The sequence below is a fragment of the Lissotriton vulgaris genome, chromosome 4_1, assembly GCF_964263255.1.
Source record: "Lissotriton vulgaris chromosome 4_1, aLisVul1.2, whole genome shotgun sequence".
Classification (NCBI taxonomy): Eukaryota; Metazoa; Chordata; class Amphibia; order Caudata; family Salamandridae; genus Lissotriton; species Lissotriton vulgaris.
In genome coordinates, this window is record NC_141691.1 from 2,114,609,969 (window position 1) to 2,114,628,403 (window position 18,435).

The window sequence follows — 18,435 nt, forward strand, 5'->3', positions numbered from 1 at the left end:
TTCTCCACCCAGGCCACCAAGTTGTCCGCCACATGTTTTGGCTTACTCAGAACACTGAGGAAGGTTCTCCCGCTTCTACCATTGGAAGCCAAACAGGTGGCAGTACAAGGCCTGATCCAGTCCCGGCTAGATTCGAACAACGCCCTATATGTGGGGGCCCCTGAGATGACTCTTCGGAAGTTGCAGGTGGTACAGAACTGTGCAGCCCGTACCCTGCTACAGATCCCACGCACCCAGTCAGCCAGACCCGGACTAAAAAGTCTACATTGGTTACCAGTAAGGCAGAGAGTGGCATTTAAGGCACTATGTATTGCCCATCGGGCCTTCTGGAAGACAGGCCCAGCAATCAACGACAATCTAGTCATTCCTTACCACCCAAATAGAAACCTTCGCTCCACGGAGGCTTTCCTGGCGGTGGTACCCAGAGTAAGGAGAGCTAGGGCCGGAGGCAGGATGTTCTCCCTGAACACCTCGAAGTTGTTGAATGCACTTCCTCTACAACTCCGGTCCAACTCAAACCTGCTCTCATTTCGCAAACAGCTGAAAACCCTACTGTTTGCTAAATCCACCGAGTTCTAATCTCTTCTGCACCGCCCATCTCTGTCTACTTACTCAGCGCTTGGACGCCCTTGGGCAGCAATCACGCTTCACAAATCCATATACAATACATGGTTTGCAAGGGTTAAATGCCCATGAACACCTGACTGGTGCAGATAAGTGAAACACAAACATGATGCAGTGTAATAATATGTAAAGGAAAACTGTCCGTTGTCATCACAGGTGTTGCATGTGGCAGTATAGTTGGACCATGGTTACGTCACCATTGCCAGGGAGCCAATGGAACATGGCTATTTGCGTTTGCCACGTACCACCAGCCTCCTGTCTTGTGACTCTTCCACATCGCCATGATGTGTGTCAGTGGCTGTAGAGCTGCGCGCACTGCGCCTCCTCTCACTGGCCTCCAGCACTGAGATGCTGCTCACACTTGAAGCAGCCTCACTCCTCTCCTCCCCTCCCAAACTGCTGACACTGACAGTCCTAGACTGCAGATGCTCCACTGCAGTGGTCACTCTTTCTAGGCACCTTGCCACATCTCACAATAATGCCCCAAGTCAACCTGCAGGGACACAGATCTGCAGGAGAGCCAGCTGTGCTGTTGCACAGGTTAGTGATGGCCCTAATGGAGGCATTTGTATGGAGCATGTTCTGCCGATGCCTCCGGCTCTCGCTCTGTTGGCCTGCAATGACAGCACCTGCAGGCACTGTTTCATGTCATTGTTGCCCTCAGCAACGGCTGTGGTCAGCTCACGCACAGCGTCAGTCATGGTGCCAATTTTGTTGGACAATTTAGATATGTTGATATTAATAGCACCCATGTGTCTCCCCTGCAGGCATTGGACACGCAGCATCAGTGTCTCAACAACTCCATACGCATCTGTTGGATCCTCCGATCTCGCTGCAGCCCTACCCAGGGGCCTTGCCCGCTTTCTGACTTGCGCACGTGCTGCTGTTTGGGCGGTTGGAGTGACGACTGTCTGCGGCTTTGTGTAGTTGTCCGCGCTGGTGGTGGTGTACTTGTCCGCGGTGGTCGTGGTGGTGGTGTCCCTGTCCGCGGTGGTGATGGTTGTGGTGGTGGTTAAGGGGATGTCGTGAGTTCACGTCCCTGCGGGGTCTCAGCATTGGTCACCACTGGTGTTTCAGAGATGACGAGGCAGCCACTGTCATCTGATTCAAGGGGTAATGCATCTGTGTGTGAAACAGTGCATTGTTATAATTTTGTCATGATATATCAGATTTGCATACTTTTGTCTACATAAAGGACATATTTGGGCTGACATTTGGCCCTGTGCTGCTGTTTTCATTTCATTCACCTCAGGGGTCAGACATGCACTCTTTCATGAAATGACTACTACTCCCATAATGCAATGCTCTGGTAAGGGGATATGCTTTAGGCACAGCTACATATGCACTGTGTTTGGGCTGGGGGAATGGGCAGGGGTTGACAACACGCTGCATATCTGCACTGGCATACATCTTACCTTGTCCAATGGGTGACCCCCCACAACAGCTTCAGGTTCGATAGTAGCCTCGACGAGGTCCCCGAGGGCTGTGTTTGGTGTCACGTTCAAGGTCCCACCACCTGTGCCAGCTGCATCCGTGACCCTTTCCGCAATCCTCTCCTTTGCCCTTTTCCTGAGGTCATACCACCTCTTTTTTAAATCGTCAATGCTGCGATGGGTGACTACTACAGCATTCACCCTGTCCTTGATGCACAGCCACATCTTCCTTTTCTCTGCCTCTGGCACCTTCAGGGACAGCTGGCCAAACATCCTGTCATGTTTGCTGCTGACACCCTCAATCAGTATTTCCAGTTCTTTATCTGAAAACGTTCGCTTTCTCTTCCTGGGTGTGTCCTTGGCCTGGGGTGCCTCCTTCTCCATCCTGGAATGCTGGGCCGTTTCTGGTTTGTGCTGGCACTGTGTTACTCCTCTGCTCCTGTGATCTGCCTCCTCCTCTGAGCTCCTCAGGGCACTGAATGAAGCATGGGCTGTGCTACTTCCTGGTTGTGATATCATCAGCCTGCTTCCAAAGCGCCGGGAATTGCGATTTCGCAAATACCGAATTCGCAAATACCGATTCGGTATTTGCTAATTCGGTATTTGCTATTCTTTATTTTGGTGTCTCGCAGTCGTGGTTTCGGAATCATTTACCGATTTTTACCGAATCGGTATTTTTTACCGATTCTCTTGATGCATCGCGGTTTGCATGTCCTTACTAGCGAATCTTTATTTTTCGCTAATAAGGTCTTGTAATACCCATTTTTTAATGCATATGCCTAAAAATGCATAGTTACTGACAGCTGTCCAAACCAAATGCTGGCTGTACTCAGTTGACCACCGCCAGGCAAACAGAACATCTACTACTTAGTACCCATCGCATAAAAACCCAGGAAGTACTTACATTTTATGGTAATAAACTGACAATACCGGTGCAGGGATTGCCATTTGGTCTCAAATGCTACTTTCAGGAATTTACCATTGTTGTCGGCAAGCTTTCATTCAAAAGGTTACATTTGTGTACACACCTTAGAGACATGCCCACAATCTGTAAGATGCTTACCAATCATGCGCCTAGGAGACAGAAGGGACTTAAATATTGAGAGCTCAAATGCGGCGTAAGGTATCGTAAATAGAGACATTTCAGATCACTTTGAGCGGGGGAGATGGGGTGGACAAAGACATCATATCACTATGGGCGGGGGGACACACACATCAAAACCTACCTCTGTCTCGCAACAGCTGTGCTATTTTGTACTGAGTGGGTCCACAGACACTATGGAAGTTACATAGAGAGGCCACACCATTGCAGACATCTTGGTTCTGGGAATACAATGTGCCAAAGCGAATCCCAGAGACTGCAAAGTCCTGCGATAACAAGAAGTGTACAGAATACCTATTAATCAGGAAACACTCTGAACAGGATACTGTCATTCATGGCCAAAACGATACTACCACTCACCAGCATATTGAACATCACTAGTGTATTAAGCAAGACAAATCTCAGAATGGTACCTTGGATGTAGTCACTTTGTAATGCCTGGTCAGTGCATTTCCAATATTTAGATATCGGTCACATATCACACCCAACCGCTACCCACTATGGGGTAGTCGGGGTATGAGGATATATATTTGTGTCTCTGGAGCTCATCTTAACAATAGTGGGCTACTATGAGTAACAGAACTGAACAAATGTGTGTAAGTTTGGATGTAGATATCTCATATTATTTTCACTACATACTGCTTGCCATACAAGTGGTGGTATCTAATCCAATGAGCCCAATATACCTACATACCCGTATGAATTAAGAGTCTTGACGTCTTGAGTTCTTGTCTCTCTTGTCAAATAAAGACAGTTCAGCAACTCCAGGGGACGACTGTTAATGTCACTCAGTTGGCTCACAAGAGAGTAATTTATGAAAATATACTAACAAAGAGGGTCACCACAGCCAAGTGGGCTGCTGGGTTACAAAGAAAAGACAATACTTTTATGTGGAATATGCATGTAATTACACATGGCCCTGCTTGCCATCAAACACCCTGGAATGAGACCCTTTACTCTCTTCCTATACCTGCCATCTTGCTCATAATTTGAGTACTTTCATCCTCTCACACAGGCCCTAGCAGCCTTCTCACCTCATCTAGGGGTGCAGAGAACAGTAGGTGGGTACTGATGTAACCATGTGCAACACTCCTGATCAAATTAACCAGGGAGGCCTGATAATACATCGCAAAATGTGGAAGTGCTAAACCCCCATATGATATATCTAATTGAAGTGTTGTTAAATTTACACAGGGTTGTTTATTATCCCCAAAACATTTCCGGAATTCTCAACAAGAGATTATTTAAAAAACAGTAGGAGTACTGATTTTTTAAACCTAGCCTTAAGGTACAAAATTATATCATCTGCATATAATTAAATTTTCAACAACTCTGCCATAGTGGGTAATATCTGCTCATTGCAGCGTACTTTTACCAAAAACGGCTCAATATAAAGAGAAAACAGCAGGGGGGACAATGGACAGTCATGCTGAGCACACCTATTAATATTAACCCTCTCTATTTCTGCCCCATTAATAATAATCTTGGCTTCAGCTTGGCTATGTAGCTCTTTTAGCATAACTATCAGCTGGAATTGAAAGCCAAACTTCTCTAATTTGAGAAATCAAGCACAACAGTCTACCAGATTAAAAGCCTCTCGGCATCCGTTGTGAGTATGGCAGCTTTGTTCCGATTGGCAGAGAGGCAATCATTTGCTTGCATTACAAAATAGGTATTGGTGGCCAATAGTCACCATGGTATGAAGGTATTCTGATCTATAGGTACCACTTGCAGGGCAGTTGGAGAAATTCTCTTCGCCCAAATTTTCATTAAAAATGTATTGCCCAATTAGTCTGTATCGAACAGACGAATTGGATGATAAGATTTGGGATCCTATGGATCTATATCTTTTTTAAGAAAGATAATCAAACACTCTCTAAATTTTTGGGAACAACCGCTCCATCTTTTATTTGGTTAAAAAAATGAGTTAACAAAAGGAAGTAGTTCATCTTCAAACCTCTTATACACCTCCACCGGAATCCCGTCACACCCACTGGCCTTAGCATCAAACATATTTTTCAGCGCTTCTACAATTAAAAATGTTTCTATAATGTTATTAAGCTGCTTAATATGTTCCTCCAGCAGCTGAGGGAGCGCTAGAGATTCAAAATATGAGACTTGAGTATGCTCTACTATAATCTGCATTTCCGTATAATTTTTTTTTAAATGTGTAAGAAAAATGTCCGCTATCTTATGATTATCTTCCTCTAATTGATTAGAGATTGGATCATTCGGTTGATTTATTATTTGGGCACTCTTCCTACTTTTCATCGTCCATGCCAAAAATGTGTCAATTTGTTGATTTTCCTTATAGGGTTTTTGTTGATATGCTTTACTCCCTGTAACCTCTTCTAACAAAAAAAGTCTCTTAACTCCTTCTTAGCTTTAGAAATGCCTGCTTGAGTGATTTAAGCAAGTGTTCCTTAGATGAGGCTACTTTTATTTTTTGTATAGATTTGTTCACTGCCACCTGCAGGACCTCAACCTTTTGCTAACGCTGTTTAGTCATCTGCGCTGTGTGAGAAATAACTTGTCCCCTAAAGGCAGCTTTGAAAGCCTCCTAGACCAGAATTTACAGTAAATTGAATGAATTCCTTAATAAAAATGTTTGTCTCTTTCAATCAAGTGGAATTCTCCAGTAATGACTTATGAAACTACCATCTTAGTTTCTTTCTAAGAGTAACCTGAATGGAAAATGTGAAAGAGACAACCGAATGATCCAAAAAAGAGTTGCCCAGTATCCCAGTCTTCCCATTAGCCAGCAGTTTATCTGCCAGAAAAAAGTCAGATTGTGATGCTGTCTTGTATATAGCAGAGTAACACGTAAACTGGGTGGAGCCCGGATGTCCCATCCTCCATGGGTCTACTAGCGCAAAATCAAATTTAACCTTGCCGTTTTAGGTTTCAAATGATGCTTAATTTTATTAGAGGTATCAAGGCTCAAATTTTGAATGAAATTTAAATTGCACCAATAATCAATGCACCATCTGATTGTATCATCATATAATATATTTTTTCTAGTTTTCCAATATTATCATCAATGGGACCTTAATTATTTATCAAATGAAGCCCTATTTCCTCACTTTTAACCTTAATTCATAACCATATTAACCTGCCAATCGACTGAATTAGACAAATAAAAATACCAACTCCTCGAATTGCAGCAGTAGCAGAAAAGAAGTTAGCTTGTGCATATTTCTTTGGCAGGCTAATCTTAAGAACAATAGTGTTTCTTGCAAAAGAATTACTTCTGGGGCAAATGGCACTAACCATTTCAGAAAAGCACCACCTTTACTTTGATTCAGGAGCCCATTCACATTGCATGACATTTTTTAATATGTTGTAACATCCCTTTTTTTGGTCGTATAGACCTGAACCAGCTCTATATTCCGGATTGCATCTTTACTCTCACTATCCTTTCCTATTCTACTGGATGTGTTTCTTGATGGATAAATCACTCAGGCATTTGGCAATATGAATTTCTTAATGAGAGAGTTCATCTACTGGGGTACACTCTAATTCTTCCTTTGTGACTCACTACCTTCTGGAATAACCTACAATTACTGTGTTGTGAATGGTTTTCCAACATCCCTGTTTTAAATTCCAACTGTTAGTTCTGGAATAATGATCTTATCCAATCTTTGATAGCGATCCTCAATATCTGAAATTTGTTGTTCAGCCTCCGATAGCCATTTAGGCAGCTGCATCACAGTATCTTCAATTATAGACAGCCTTTTGCTGTATCAAGAGCTTGCTTTACTTTCAACCCCTGGATCTCTGTTAGAATCACTTCCAATAGTGGTCGCAGAACCTCTTAAGTAGAATCCAAGTTAATTTCGACATTATCCGATCCCGTTGCTTTCTCTTGCATCCTTTGTTCCTGATATGGTTTTTGTTGCTTGTCTTGTGTTAAATGTTGCCCTACATTTACTGGCTCATGAGCACAATCCAGTCCTGGGTGAATTAATAACCTTTCCACTTCAGGAAAGGCTGATGACAAGTTTGCCTGAATCTGGGTCACATTTGGTGGTTCTTGCATATTTAAAACGGTTTCCATCTGCCCGAGCCTATTATATATCCAAACAAAAAAGGACATAGTATACTGGTAAAAATACTTGTCACAAAAGCAATGTATCTCTGTAAGTTGTACTTAATTGCATACATTACAATCTTCATCTAGGAACACCAGGAATTGTCCTGTAGATGAAGCCTACTATTCATTTACATACTCACTAAGTGATACAGAGGAATAGATGATAGCTCATCCATTGTCCTATTATGTACAACCACAGGGCCACGATTGACCCAATTTTGTTTGGATATATAATACATAGTGATAATTAGATATATCGATCTCTTTTCCACAAAGTAGTATTGCTGGATTTTTTTCTACAGAGCAGGGCCTATAAATATAACTTGAGCTGGCGCTGAGAGAGATGATGCTTACTCCTTGCGAAGCAATGGTAAGCCTTTTTTCAACAAAGTTTTCTATCTAGGTATGATGACATTGGAAAGCTATGGTGTACAGAGATATGTTATCTTCATTTATTATTTTTCCTAGATGCAGTCCAGACATCATGCATGCATCAAGGATTAGAATAAAAAATACAACTTCATCAATACTGTAATAATGACTTTTTTGTGTTTTTGCAGTGACAAAGGTTTGTTGAGGTCCTGAAGAAAGCCAGGGAGAGTAATCCTAGTGGCTGAAACATGTTTACCGTTGAAACAGTGATTAATTCCTAACTGTTTCATCTCATTTTCACCTTTACACTGTTGTAACACACTAGAGATTGTTAACAAAAGTATTAGAACTGGTAGTCCTTCATCTCTGTGGTTTATCCTTTTTAGTCACATCTTTTTCACATTTTTCTGCACTGCATTCTAGAAATTATCTCAATCACCTATTCTTTAAGCAAGAGTCCCATCTGTATTCATGTTTTCCTTTTGTGAGTACCGCACAGAAGGATACAACTCATTCTCCCTCTTCCCTCTGAGAAGTAAGAGGCTCGGGAGACGGTAGTTTGGGATCCCAGATGATGACACTGGGCACATAATTGTGTATTGATGGGACACCAGCTATCCTTAGGTGGTTTTTGAGTACCTGTTCTCTGTTCTTTTTTGCTTTACTTGCTCCACTGAATAGTTAACAACACTTTGGGCTGTCAATACCTCCACACTTGGCTTTAGAGGTATGTTCTTTGTAGCTTTATTCAGGTCCACGGATTCTATTACGTTTTGTAATCTTAGTCCTAACCCTGAAACCTCAACCTCGTGAATCCAATACTTACCTCTAAGCTCAATAACCATTTTTCCTCTCACAGGGACTCAAAGTCTGAGATTTTTGGTCTAGAAAGTATTCTATTTAGAACTACTAAAAAAGTGCTGGGAAAAAGTGAGCACTATTGTAAAATAATCCGAAAGTGACAATGTGGTTAGGAAACATGGCGGCAGCAGCCTAAGCTGCAGTGGTGCTCCGGGTTCGGGCGCACGCAGTGTTTGATTTCTTATCAATGAAGGTTCGAGGTGCTACATGAAGAGATGGGGAGATAAGGAGCCATACATATTTTTTTCTTGTACTTTCCTCGTTTTTGAGGGGGACTTTTCTCCGAGTGGCGTCTGGCGGGCTTAGTCCACCGGCGCTGCAGGATTGGTGTTTGCCGACTGAGCCGGGTCGGGCCGTAGCTAGCTGGGCGTAGTTGGCAGAGCGGAGGTGAGTGGCGGATTCGTTTCGAGCTCGCCCCTGCCCTTGCGGCTGTTTGCTGGCTGCACCACGGTCCATTGACTTTGAGCGGTTGGTGTTTTGCGGCTCGGCCGGGCCGAGCAGAGCGGAGCAGGGAATTCTCTTAGGGTTTGTCCTTGCCCCTGTGGTTGTTTTTTGTTGTTTTTTCGGTGGCCCATTGGATCTGTGGGGTCGGCGTTTGTCGGCCGGATTGTGGCAGGGTAGACTAGGGTGGCGGCTCCGGTTTACTCTCCTCTGTTTGATCCTTTGCTCTTTTGTGGGTGGTCACCAGTGCCGGCTAGCAGCCTCGATCCTCCATGTGTTTCAAGGAGACAGCTCCTGCCGGTTCTTCAGATTTGCTGCCCAGACAGCAGCAAAGCTTGCTGCATTGGGGTTTGGCCGCCCTGGAGCTCCGTAAGGGGAGGCGGATTCGGAGCCTCTTGCAGATTACCCGGGGCTTCGTTGAGGAAATTGGCGACATCAGTTACACGGAGCCTCAAGGGCAGCAGACGGAGGTGAGTGCTGATCAGGGGGAAGAGAAGGAGGAAGAGCACGATGTACTGGTCCATTTAGAGTCTCCAAAACCGTGTCCAGTATTACGGAGGAAAGGAAAACGAGGGGCAAAAGCAAAAGTCCCCCCCAAGGTACGAGGAGTGCATGTTCAGAGTGTGAGTGACCCCCATTTAACGGCTAAAGAATTAAGTTCAGGCTCTGCTGGTGGCATAAAGGGAAAAGGCTCTGAGTCGAATCTGCGGGCTAAAACTGGGTCATACGAAGGAATTGAAGAGAGAGTTTCTCCATTAGTAACAGCTAAAGGCGTGACCAGTTGGTTACATGGCTGGAGTCACAGTTCTGCTGAGGTTGAAAGTAGCAGCAAGAGTAAATCCTCCTCCTTTTTAAGTACTGAAGTTAAAGCTAAGTGCGCAAAGGGGGGCAAGTCAGCAAAAGTCACCAAAGCTGCTATCTTGGGTTCAAGCACAAGTGTAAAAATTACGCCTTCTTTAAGGTCGTATTTTAAGGTGGTCACTCAAGTCCTTGATCTAGCGAAGGAGCTACCGTTAACTGGGCCTAATATTCCCTTTTTGCCTGCCTCGGTCTCAAAAGTGGCCTCTCTTTCTTTAGCTGTCTCAGAGGGTAATGTACTTGGGCAAGGAAATATGTCTTCTATCAACATGACCTCGGAAGCTCCATATGAGCAAGATAATGGTATAGAAGCTGTGAGTAGGCCAGTCGATCAGGAGGAATTACAACAACAGCCTCTGCAGGCTCCAAAGACTCAGGCTGACTTAGATTTATCAGATATAACCACCGGGGGTGGCTTTACACAATGGCTTGGCTTCACTGGCTAGTGGCCCACAGTGAGAGCCTAGCTCCATTTCATTAAAATCTATGTTTGCTTCTCTATCTTTGGATATAAAAAAGGGGTTTGAGGTTTCTGCAGCCAACCAGTCAGAGATAAGGAACTTTTGAGAAACCCTGGATATTAAAATTGATGGCCTCAACTCCAGGACAACGGCTTTAGAGGAAACAGTGGCGGTTTCCTTATATTTAGGCCAGGCCAAGACAGATATAACGAATCTTAAAAAAGAAGACCTCGCCCTCTCTGAGAGAATGGAGACAGTGGAGAATAACGCAAGGCGCAACAATCTTCGAATCCTTAACGTTCCTGAAGAGAGTGACAGCTCTGACATTGTGCAACATTCCGTCCATCATCTTGTGTTTTTTACTGTTCACCCTATGTGGGAAGGGTATGCCCAGACGTGGGTCCCGTGCTCACTCCGCCACTGGATTCAAGCTATCCTCGCTGAAGATGGCTGATAGCCAGAACCGGTCCTAGGATGCTTGATTCCGGTCCAGGGAAGACATGGCTTGGCAGTTTGGGCTGGACTGTTCCCATGAGGCACGGGGTCAAGGCTGATTTGCATATGGCCATGTCTGAACTGGGGTGGCTTGGTGAGCAAAATAACAATGGATTAACCCTTTCCATGCGGCTGCGCTTCCCCTGGTGTGCTGTAAACAGCACGAACAGGGGCGGGCCGTGACGAACCCCAGCCGTCATCAGCACTCGAGCACCGTAGTGCATGACGGCTGGGGCTCGTCATCAGCATGGAAGAGGTTAAACCCAGATCTGTGTTTGGGGGTAATGTTTTGCCATTGTGCAACATTCCGTCCATCATCTTGTGTTTTTTGCTGTTCCCCCTATGTGGGAAGGGTATGCCCAGATGTGGGTCCCCTGCTCACTACGCCACTGGAGTCAAGCTATCCTGGCTGAATACGGCTGATAGCCAGAAACCGGTCCTAGGATGCTTGATTCCGGTCCAGGAAAGACATGGCTTGGCAGTTCGGGCTGTACTGTTCCCATGAGACACAGGGTCAAGGCTGATTTGCATATGGACATGTCTGAACTGGGGTGGTGTGGAGTGCAAAAAAACGATGGATTAAACCCAGATCTGTGACTGGGGGGGAATGTTTTGCCATTCTGCAACATTCTGCCTATCATCTTGTGTTTTTTGCTGTTCACCCTATGTGTGAAGGGTATGCCCAGACGTGGGTTCCGTGCTCACTCCGCCACTGGATTCAAGCTATCCTGCCTGAAGATGACTGAGAGCCAGAAACTGGTCCTAGGATGCTTGATTCCGGTCCAGGGAAGACATGGCTTGACAGTTCGGGCTGGACTGTTCCCATGAGGCACAGGGTCAAGGCTGATTTGCATATGGCCATGTCTGGACTGGGGTGGCTTGGTGAGCAAAATAACAATGGATTAAACCCAGATCTGTGTTTGGGGGTAATGTTTTGCCATTGTGCAACGTTCCGTCCATCATCTTGTGTTTTTTGCTGTTCACCCTATGTGGGAAGGGTGCGCCCAGATGTGGGTCCCCTGCTCACTACGCCACTGGAGTCAAGCTATCCTGGCTGAATACGGCTGATAGCCAGAAACCGGTCCTAGGATGCTTGATTCCGGTCCAGGGAAGACATGGCTTGACAGTTCGGGCTGGACTGTTCCCATGAGGCAGAGGGTCAAGGCAGGTTTGCATATGGCCATGTCTGAACTGGGGTGGCTTGGTGAGCAAAATAACGATGGATTAAACCCAGATCTGTGACTGGGGGTGAATGTTTTGCCATTGTGCAACATTCCGTCCATCATCTTGTGTTTTTTACTGTTCACCCTTTGTGGGAAGGGTATGCCCAGACGTGGGTCCCGTGCTCACTACGCCACTGGAGTCAAGCTATCCTGGCTGAAGACGGCTGATAGCCAGAAATTGGTCCTAGGATGCTTGATTCCAGTCCAGGGAAGACATGGCTTGGCAGTTTGGGCTGGTCTTTTCCCATGAGGGACAGGGTCAAGGCTGATTTGGATATGGCCATGTCTGAACTGGGGTGGCATGGTGAGCAAAATAACGATGGATTAAACCCAGATCTGTGACTGGGGGTGAATGTTTTGCCATTGTGCAACATTCCGTCCATCATCTTGTGTTTTTTACTGTTCACCCTTTGTGGGAAGGGGATGCCCAGACGTGGGTCCCGTGCTCACTACGCCACTGGAGTCAAGATATCCTGGCTGAAGACGGCTAATAGCCAGAAATTGGTCCTAGGATGCTTGATTCCGGTCCAGGGAAGACATGGCTTGGCAGTTTGGGCTGGACTTTTCCCATGAGGGACAGGGTCAAGGCTCATTTGCATATGGCCATATCTGAACTGGGGTGGCATGGTGAGCAAAATAACGATGGATTAAACTCAGATCTGTGACTGGGAGTGAATGTTTTGCCATTGTACAACATCCCGTCCATCATCTTGTGTGTTTTACTGTTCACCCTATGTGGGAAGGGTATGCCCAGACGTGGGTCCCGTGCTCATTAAGCCACTGGAGTCAAGCTATCCCGGCTGAAGACGGCTGATAGTCAGAAACCAGTCCAAGAATGCTTGATTCTGGTCCAGTGAAGACATGGCTTGGCGGTTTAGCCTGGGCTGTTCCCATGAGGCACGGGGTCAAGACTGATTTGCATATGGCCATGTCTGAACTGGGGGGCTTGGTGAGCAAAATAACGATGGATTAAACCCAGATCTGTGACTGAGGGTGAATGTTTTGCCATTGTGCAACATTCCGTCCATCATCTGTGTTTTTTGCTGTTCCCCCTATGTGGGAAGGGTATGCCCAGACGTGGGTCCCATGCTCACTACGCCACTGGAGTCAAGCTATCCTGGCTGAAGACGGCTGAAGGCAAAAAATAAAAAAAGATCCTCATTTATTTTTTGGTTGTACCGCACTGCTTTTTTGTATTTGTTAGAAATGGGATCTCTGGATGGCCAAGGCTTGCGCCGGAGTCAGTCAGAGACCACTACTCTAGTCAAGGCAAGTGAGTCACACACCAAGATAACCCCTTGCTCACCCTCTAGGTAATGTGACACAAGCAGCAAGGCTAAACTCGGAGGCTATGTAGGCTAATCATTTGCACGCGCACCCAGTAACAACACCCAAGGCCCACCACAAAGGAAACTCCACACAAGGTTATATATAAAAATAGCCTTTGTATTACACCAAAACACATTAGATAAAAACACACACTTTACAATGTGCCAACAGGCACAGGCAGAATTTACAGGGGATTATATGTACATGGGACAGGGCCACCTGGACCACTGTCAGGAATCAGCCCTTTTAGAACTTAGCACTGGGTAGAATTACCACTTATAACATTGAATAAAAAATCACTGTAGCACAAATTAGCACACAGCCAGTAACTACTGGTAACAGGTAAGTACCACCTACGCAACCCTAACAACCTTAGGAAAATGTCACGCAGGGACCAGGACCTCATTAGCAACACTTGTACTAGCAAGAACAACCACATAAGTATCACAATACATTTAGGGGTATAGGCACATTACACATGATGCATCACAACACATTCAGAGGTTTAGGGAATGAATGAAAAACAATTTGTATTGCGCAACTAAAACCCGAAGGCATCAAGGCGCCTACCAAAACAGATCAGAAAAAAATAAAAAAGAAATTCAGGCAAGGCACAACTACAAATATGTCCGCACAAAAAGACGAGTTTTCAGGGCATTTCTAAATAACTGAAGGGTGGGAAGAGACCTTAGTTCCAGTGGGAGGGCGTTCCACCACTTAGGTGCCAGGATAGAAAAGGCTTTACCACCCCATTTGTTCTCCGAATGCGAGGGACTGATAAAAGGAGTCTGTTAGAGGAACGCAGGTTCCTAGAGGGACTATAACGGGACAAAATGGATCCAATTCCAGTAGGGCTACTTTTTGCTAAGGCCCTGTAGGTCATGCACATGGTCTTAAAAAGTATACGGTCCTCTATAGGAAGCCAGTGAAGCAGTTTTCTGGCGGAGATAGCCGAAGTGCGCCAGGGTAGATCCAGAACAAACCTGGCCGCTCGTTCTGGACCACCTGCAAGCACTGCAGCAGACTTTTATTCAGTCCCACATACAGCGCATTGCTGTAGTCCAGCCGAGAGTCGATGAGGGCAACAGCAAGTTGTTTCCTTGCCTGTTGTGAAAGATAATGCCTAATCTTCCTCAGTATATGAATAATACCCCAACAGTTAGATACAGTTCTGTTAAACTGTTGACACATACTGAGGGTGGAATCGATCACGGCCCCAAGATTTTTGGCAGAAGGGGCAGGAACAAGACAAGCTCCCAATGAGTCTGGCCACCAATCGGCTGACCAAACCTCCTCCTTTCCTCCAAACACCATCACCTCCGTCTTCTCCCCATTCAGTTTCAATGAATTATAGATCATCCATTGACCGACTGCCTCCATACAAGATCTAAAATTGGAGGCAGTCGAGGTAACTGACTGGGAGAGAGAAATGAGGATCTGCGTGTCATCCGCATAGGAGACTACCTCCATCCCAAAAGATCTAATCAGTCTGGCAAGTGGGGTCACATATTTGTTAAAAAAGGTCTGGCTTAACGCCGACCCCTGAGGGACCCCACATTGCACAGACAGGGATGGAGATAGGAATTTACCCAGCTTCACTCTTTGCTCTCGTTGATCGAGGAAAGAGGTGAGTAGCCCCAAAGCCACCCCCTGGACCCCGATCTCCCTCAGGCGAGATGTTAAAACTGAGGGAGAAAGGGTGTCAAAGGCAGCCGTAAGATCTAGAAGGATCAGGAGGGAGGTCTGTCCCCCATCAACTCGCGTGCGGATATTATCCAGCACTATGGTGAGGGCCGACTCGGTGCTATGTTCCCTCCTGAAGCCATGCTGGGAGTGGTCCAGACAGCCCGAGCTTTCCACAAAGGCAAGGAGATGTTTATTCAAGTGTGTTTCTAACATCTTCGCAGGAGCAGTGAGATGGGGCGGAAGTTCTTTAATACCCCAGGGTCAAGAGAGGGTTTCTTGAGTAAAGGTTTTACTACCGCATTTTTCCATTGAGGAGGAAAAATACCATCCCTCATGGCCCTGTTCATGATGTCAACAAGGGGGGGCAGGAGGGATTCTCTACACTGCTTAAGGATCTTGAGCGGGCAAGCATCTAGAGGGGAGCCGGATTTGGTTTTGTTAAGGAGAATCTCTAAATCCTGTAAGGAGAGAGGGGGGAAGGATTCCAAACATTCCGGCGAGAATTTCTCCATAAGAACAGGATCATAATCCACAGGGACCGGGGGCTCACTGGTAAGAGATCTCTGCAACTCCAAGGCGGAATAAATATCTGAGATTTTTGTCTGGAAAAAGGAGGCTATACTATTACAGAGCTCCTGTGAGGCAATGACAGGATCGGGGGTCTGGAGGGTTATAAGGGAATCCACTATCCTAAAAAGCTCTTTTGGAGAGGAGAGTGAGGTGGTGAGGGCCGTGAAATATTATTGTTTAACCCTTAAGGGAAGGAAAACACATGATGCATAACATACACTCAGTGGTGTAAAAACAAGGCACATGACGCATAAAAACACTTTCAGAGATGCAGCACAGGAGAATACATGATGTATAACCAACACATTTAGAGGTGTAAGAACAAGGCACATGACGCATAAAAACACATTCAGAGGTGCAGCACAGGAGAACACATGATGTATAACCAACACATTCAGAGGCGTAAGAACAAGGCACATGACGCATAAAAACAAATTCAGAGGTGCAGGGAAGAAAAACACAATTGCGCAAAACTTGCATAAGCCAACACCTGTGGCAGTCCCTAGGCCAACTGGCCTTGTTGGGTCTAGGACGCCCTGTGTCCCAAAGTCAGAGGCTTAAACGTAGCAGCTACCCACTAAGTGCTGGGCAGCTGTGTGACAATGATGGGGGCCAACGTGGGGGCCTCACAGTCTCTGAACAAAGGAAATCCCCCCTAGAGCCTCCGTGGCTCTGAACAAACAGAATGGACCCCTGAGCCTCTCTGGGCTCGAGCAAATGTGGCAACAATGGGGGGAGCGGCCTGCTGTCTTCCGGGGCCACTCTACCACCCAACAATGCCCCCTGAATGTAGGTAGAGCCTCTTGGGCTCTAAATCAAATATGGCCCGCCGTTGGAGTCCTTCTTGGACTCGGGAGAAACAAGGACGCAATGGCCCCCAGAGCCTCTCTGGCTCTAAAAAATGCAGCAATGCCCCTGGAGTCTCTCTCAGGCTCTTAAGCAATGCACCGAGGTCGTTGGAGTCCCACTCTGGGGACTTTGAACACACAAATGCCCCCAAGACTTTTTGGAGCCCTCAGGCTTGAAAGGAAGGCTGCTCAACTCCGTTGGAGTGCCACTTGGGGGACTAAAAAATGCCAGAATGCCCCCAGAAGAAAGCCAGCACACACGGAGCCCCTGCCCCAGCCCTCTGCACTTACGGGGCTGCGATGCCGGACCAGCTTCCTCCACGTCTAGACGAGGCTCGGACCTGCGGGGCACTTCCCTTGCCTGGGAGTCCCGCGGGTCAACCAGCTGTACTTCCTCTGTTTCTGCCGAGGCCCCGTCCACTTTCGGGTCACCTCCGTCAGGGCAGCGGCTCCCGCAGGCTTCTCCTCTGCTCCGGGCTGCCGTGGGGGTGGGACGTCCTGCCCCTCTTTCTCTCTGGTCATAGGCTGACTCGGCAGCCAATGGCAGTGCGGCCTCCCTGACGAGCCTCCTCCCTCGGCTCTGGTGGCGCTGCTGAGGCTCTCAAGTTGGGCAAAATCACGGCAGACACAACCACAGGGTACAAAATGCCGGGTGGGCACAGGCCAAAGCAATTAAGGCGCTCCCAGGTGCCAGAGGGCAGTAAACGCGCTCCCAGGCGCTAGAACAACAATAAAGCGCTCCTAAGCGTTATAGGAGGTAATTGAAGCGCTCCCAGCGCTGTAAGTAAAAGACAGCGCTCCCAGCACTAAAGGCAAAAATAAAGCGCTACCAGGCGCTCGGGGTGAAAGTAAAGCGCTCCCAGCGCTAGGGACAAGGTAGAGCACTCCCAATCGCTATAGGGAAAAAAAAGTCCAGCAACAAAGTCTCTCTTGACATGCAGCAAGGTGGGGGGGGCAAGGCTGGGCCCAGGGGCCAGCTCACTGGTCCCTCCAGGCAGGAAGGTGGTCGTAGTGGCGGTTCTGCCTGGTGCCCTGCAGCAGCTGCCCCCCTCTGTAGGATCAGGAAAGAGAACAAATTGTAAGGGGACACAGCCCCTTTTTATACAGTGAAACCATTTGTCTTTGTGCAGGGTGGGGGAAGAACCAGTCACAGCTGCTCTGGAAGCACCCTTGATGTGCTCAGCCCCTCACTCTATTCACTGGCAGGGCTAGCGTCATCAGTCGCACCACAGGGTGCGGAGCCAGCATTGTGTGGGGAAAGCCCAGCCCTAATCAGGACCCAGGTGCACCACTCCCTCACATCACACATGCTAATCTCAACACTCACCATCGGGGCAGACCCATCCAGACTCCTGGAGCCAGGCTCACCAGCCAGCTCAAGCCAATCACATGCCAGACACATTTTACACCAATATGCCAGCTTCTAGAAGTGGCACTTCCACACTAGACCCAATCATGCCACATACATCATTGCGCAGCATTTAATCACACGAGTCCACACATAACAAACTCACACCTGCCCACCCCACGCATCAGGAACTAACATGGTCACATACATTCCCCATGCATTCCTATGGGAGGGCAGGCCATTCTCACACACGCACTCAGAGAGCGCACTCACTTTACACTGCGCCACAGTGCTAAAGTGCGCAAACACCAGAAATAACTAACACTGGGTCACAAGTACAAAGCAAAAAGTTTATGGGTGAACCTGCCAGAAGGGCCAAGTCCAACATAAACCCCCTTCCAGCCAAAATGCTGGGCAGACCAATCACCACCGTGATGGACTTCCCTGCTTTTGGCGATAGAACACAGATGCGGGCCCGCAACTGCAGGGACACCCTCTGGTTCTACGCCACGGTGAACCCATGGGGCTTCTTCTAAAACCACTGTCTGGACCAACTGGGCTACCCCACTGGTACTCCCAAGCTGTCCGCGGCCCGAACCAGGCCCTGGGCCACCCAGGTGCCACCGGTCCTTGCCTAATCACAGACTGGGGGGTAGTAACCCCTGACACATAGTAGCCCTTCTCTACTCTT

General features: G+C 47.1%; 1 pseudogene; it reads right to left on the reverse strand.

The window, feature by feature from the left end:
• LOC147725152 (1-aminocyclopropane-1-carboxylate synthase-like protein 1) overlaps positions 1-18,435 on the reverse strand; it is a 198,209-nt pseudogene that overhangs the window by 40,934 nt on the left and 138,840 nt on the right.